The sequence below is a fragment of the Peromyscus eremicus genome, unplaced genomic scaffold (genome assembly GCF_949786415.1).
Source record: "Peromyscus eremicus unplaced genomic scaffold, PerEre_H2_v1 PerEre#2#unplaced_582, whole genome shotgun sequence".
Taxonomy (NCBI): Eukaryota; Metazoa; Chordata; class Mammalia; order Rodentia; family Cricetidae; genus Peromyscus; species Peromyscus eremicus.
Window position 1 is genome coordinate 160,426 of NW_026734818.1, and position 5,608 is coordinate 166,033.

Here is a 5,608-nt window from a genome sequence, read left to right on the forward strand (position 1 = left end):
CCACATGCTCTGGTGTCCTGATTTATATCTATATAAACATTCTGATAGTGAATTGGTCAGCATGTCTGTCTTCTGAATGCACCCTTTCTCCCTGTGGTGAGAGCAACCCTCATTCTCCATGATGTACTTTGGTCTTCATTCTGTGCATTAGATCTCTGCCCTCTTCCTCCTACATACTGCCTAGTCTACATCCTAGAAACATCTCTCCATCCCGCTATTATCACTAATGGAGAATTTTGGTTTTGGCTCCACATATGAAGTATTTCTCTTTTTTAAGGGTAATTTTTCTTGGCATAATGTCCTTCAGGTACACTCAAGTTGACCACAAGTCTCAGTATCAATCTCTCCTTTCTTTTTCTTAGTCAGGGTCTTACTGTGTAACCTAGGTTGACCTACAACTCCTGATACTCCCGTTCAGAATCCTGGGTACTGGGGTGACAGGTTTGTACCTCCTGAATTATAAGGCCTAATCACATTCTTCTTAGACAGACATGTGGATGTAGGCTAGACATATTGTTAAAGGATTAGGTTTTGATTCATTTTGAAATACTTCCATCTTTCTCTGCAGTTGTCCTATCTCAGCATCATCAAAAAATCCTTATATTTGGGTGTGGAAATGCTCACAAGGGCCCTGACTCCTAATCACAAGGCACTGCCTTTGTGTAGCCTGTAACCTGCTTCCCTCCTCAACTTGTATTTCTGCCCTGCCATTCACATCCTGTTGAGGGGGCAGAGTTTTCTTCAAGGGACAAGGGCCTGTGAACTAGAGACTGAGAGGTTTCCAAAATGTCAGAAGTCCTGGCCCCCTGCAACCAAATCACTGTCAGAAGAAACTCAAAAAGCAGCTCACTTCTCTTCCTGTGGAGACACAGACAGCATGGGCCATCTGGCAGGTCTGGTTTTGGTTTCATGAGGGGTCCTGTACTGTGCTGTATCAGTTCACCCCTTGCTGCACGCTGGTTAACTCCATAGCCTGGTTGTCAGGAACAGGTCTTGGGTACATGGGGCAGTACAGAGGACTCTTTGGCATCCTGACCTCCTTTCCTTTGTTATGTCCAGAATGTTGAGATGACTGGATCACAGGGCAGACATGATTTCAGACTTTGAGAAATCTCCACACTGTGTCTCAGGATGATTGAATCAATGTTTGCTCTGCCAACAATGTCCAAGGGTGTTTAATTCACACAAAGGCAATTTTTTTTTGTCATTTGATAATATCCAGACTAGTTCATATGGTGACATTTATGACAACTCATTTATCAATGGTTGGCCATATCTCCTGGATGAATGGAGTTTAATTCACAAAGTTCTAACCTATGTCTCTTCCTTGGAGAGTTTTCCCTACTTTTCCAATAGTAATTCCAGAGTATCAGGTCTTACATGAAGGTAGCTGATCCATTTGGAGTTGATTTTTATGCAGGCAGAGAGATAAAGATCTAGTTCACTCTTCCACATCAAATGCCCAGTTATTTATAGCACCATTACAGGTCTACATAGAAAGTTGCAGGCCAATCTGTGATAAGTAGGGAGACTATATCTATAAATAATTAGATAGATAGATAGATAGATAGATAGATAGATAGATAGATAGACAGACAGATAGATAGACAGATAGATAGACAGATAGATAGATATACAGACAGACAGACAAGTGAAAGAAAATGCAAAAGGTAGATACAGGAATTTTCCCAGGTGCCTGCTCAGAGATGATTCCTTCCAGAGTCAAGGGGAAGACACTATGTCCACCATGGAGTTATCTGAAGATAAAGAATCTATTTACAACATGCTCTTTTGTCCATTCACTTTATTTATCTAAGACAAAATTCTGTCTATACAGCTTCAGTTCTGTCCTGAACTCTCTGTCCCTTCTTTTTCTGTCCTCTCATAGTTTTAGTAAGGATGGATGTCCAATTCCCGGCACCCACACAAGGTGACTCACAGACAACTGGTGTAATTTCAGCTCCGTGTGTTCAACACCTCTGGTCTCCATAGGTGCCTTCATTCACATGTACACACCCACTAGACACACATGTAAGTGTAAGGGAGGGAACAGTAAAACCCTGAACAAGGCCACTTCCCAGGTGGAAAGGTGGTTTCTTTCGGGACTTCAAAGCTGCCATGGGTACTTCTTGGGGACAAAAAGAAGCAAAAATCATTTGGAGGAGTCCAAAGCTGACATGACTACCCCTTGGGAGGCCGAGGACAGCAGAATGGTAAGGAAAGTCATGCCAATTTTAAAGAAGTGGGGGAAGTATGCAGCCCAAAAGAGCCTGGTGAGGAGGTTTGAGAGCCACAAGAGACCAGCAGCCAGCATGGAACTTTGGTATGTCATGGGTATGTGCTAATAGGGACCTAGATTCCTCATTTGCTGAGGTAGGGAGAGATAGCTCTTTTTACCAGACAGATACCCATTTCACAGGTTTTCCAGGAGTGCTGAGTGTACACATCAGTAATCCTCTGTTGAACCTGTCAAGAGTCTAGGCAGAGCTGAGCCCAGACTGTCATTTAGGACATTGTCAGTGGCACTGCAATTGGAGGCGGGTTAGGACTTAACATTCCAACATTTTGCTGATGATAGGGGCTGATTGTAATTATCATCTGACAACTTTAAGCTGAATTGGGATGTTGTAGGGGTTCCAGGAAGGCTGGGAAGTAGGTTAGTCAAAAGTTGAGTGTGAAGAGACAGGCAGGTAGGTAATAGTAGGAGACCCAGGGAAATTTTGTCACAAGTGTCTGGTTTATGGGCCACTGTGTAATGTTGCCAATTTTTTTTTTCTGGAAAAATCCTGCAGAGATAGACAGCAATCATGATTATGTGGCACAAAGAGACTACACCTGGAACCAACTTCAAATGTGGCAACACTTACACCTTGGCAGAAAACTGCCCCACACTTCACCTGATGCCAGGCCCTTCTCAAACTGTGAACAAACAACACTGGAGGGTCGACTACCCCTCTCTGCCTTGTCAAGGTAGGTCAGGTCCTAAGGCTTTAGTGGAGTCTCTGAGTCCAAGGAGGAAAGAGACTTCAGGAGACAGGCAAAGGGAGGGGTGGGAGGAGTCAGGGGCCTAAGAGAGACCCAAAGGAGAGCACTGCAAAGAAGTCAGCCCCTGGAGGATGTAGTTTGTGAGTCAGCTCATGGAAGTCCTTAATCCTCTCTTTCACTTGGCCAGACTGCCTCACACAGAACATTCTGCATCAGTAGGTAAAAACCCTACCACTGAACTATATCCTTAGTCCTTTGTGGAATTCCATCTTTTTTTAAAAAACAAAATAAAATAAGATAAAATGTAACACATCAAAATAGGATAAAACAAAACAAACAGAAAGAAAATTGCATAAGGGAATGAATAAGAATCAGAGACCCAATCTGTGGCATATTCAGGAACCCCATAAAAACCATAAGCAGGAAGCCAAGATATATACACAAAAGACCTATAGCATAAAAAGAGAGAAAAATACATAAATAAACTAAAATTAAAAAATAAGATAATGAAAAAAGAAAGAAAAAATCCATGACATGACATAATGACAAACGGAACTGAGTTTGTTTTCTGTTGGCCATCTATTTCTGGGGATGCAGCCTACCCTTAAGAGTACTTTGTTTCTCCAGTGAAACTCCCTTGGAGGAAACTAAATTTTCATTTGAAAGAGGTTATCAATTGGCGACACCTTCTGGGTTAGTGATGGGGACTTGTGTCCACTTCTCTTTTCAACTCTAGGACCCCATCTGGTACAGATCTATGTGGGCACCCTGGATGCTGTCTTGGTCTCCATGAGTTCATATTTGCTTTAATTATTTTGTTTTCTTGGTGCCCTCTGTACCCAATGCATTTTACACTCTTTCTGCCTATTCTTCAGAGGAGTTCCCTGAGATCTGAGGAGAGGGATCTGATGGAGGCTTCCCTTTTAGGGATGAGAGTTTCAGGATCTCCTTTCTCTACATAATGCTTGGTTGTGGGTCTCTGTATTTGTTCTCATCAGCTACAGAAGGAAGCTTCTCTAATGATGACTGAGCAAGGCACTGATATGTAAGTATAGCAGAATGTCATTAGGAATCACTTTATAGCTATGTTTTTATTATTTAGAGAAGTAGTACTTGGATTTACCCTAGGTTCTTGGGCAATCTTGTCTAAGGTTCTCAGTCATGTAAGCAGTGTTGGGTACAGTTTCCATCTAGTAGAGGAGGCCTTAATCAAATCAGATACTGGTTGGTTACTTGACAAGCTGTGCCCCACCATTGCCCTAGCATATCTTGCAGGTAGGAGATTAGTAAGTCAAAGGTTTTGTGGTTGTGTTAATTGTTTCATTTCTCATTAGTATTGTGGAGAGTATCTTTCTGTACCAAAGATTCCTGCACATAGGGGTTGAGGTTCTATGTATGTCAACTCCTCCATGGTCAGTGAGTTGTGTAGGTGATATCTTCACCAGTGTGGTCTTGCCATAAGTTTGTGGAGAGCAACCTGTAGTCTTGGCAACAGCCTTGGTTGTTTAGAGACTCTTTTTTTTCTTTGTTTGTTTGCTTGTGGTTTTTTTTTTACAATTTTTTATTTTAAAAAAAGATTTTTCCCCGAGGTATTTTATGTCATGTGTGGCTATTGTAAAGGGTGATGTATCTCTGATTTCCTTCTCAGCCTCTTTGTCAATTGTACATAGGAGGGCTACTGCTTTTTTTTGAGTTGATCTTGTATCCTGCTATGTTGCCGAAGGTGTTTATAAGCTGAATCAGTTTTTTGGTGGAATCTTTGGGGTCACTCAAGTATACTATCATGTCATCTGCAAATAGGGAAAGCTTGACTTCTTCCTTTCCAATTTGTATCCCCTTAATCTCCTTATATTGTCTTATTGCTCTGGCTAGAACTTCAAGTACTGTATTGAATAAGTATGGGGAGAGTGGACAGCCTTGCCTCGTTCCTGATTTTAGTGGAATTGCTTTGAGTTTCTCTCCATTTAATTTGATGTTGGCTGTTGGCTTGCTGTAAATTGCCTTTATTATGTTTAGGTATGTTCCCTGTATTCCTGATCGCTCCAAGACCTTTATCATGAAGGGGTGTGGGATTTTGTCAAATGCCTTTTCTGCATCTAGTGAGATGATCATGTGGTTTTTTTCTTTGAGTTTGTTTATATGGTGTATTACATTGACGGACTTTCATTTGTTAAACCACTCTTGCATCCCTGGGATGAAGCCTACTTGATCATGGTGGATAAATGTTTTGATGTGTTCTTGGAGTCTGTTTGCCAGTATTTTATTGACTATTTTTGCATCAATGTTCATGAGGGAGATTGGTCTGTAGTTCTCTTTCTTTGTTGTATCCTTGTTTGGTTTGGGAATCAAGGTAATTGTAGCCTCATAGAAGGAGTTTGGTAATGTTTCTTCTGTTTCTATTGTGTGGAACAACTTACAGAGTATTGGTATTAACTCTTCTTTGAAGATCTGGTAGAATTCTGCACTGAAACCATCTGGTCCTGGGCTTTTTTTTTGCTTGGGAGACTTTTAATGACTGTTTCTATTTCTTAGGGGTTATTGGACTACTTAAATAGTTTATCTGCTCTTGATTTAACTTATGTATGTGGTACTTATCCAGAAAATTATCCATTTCTTTTAGATT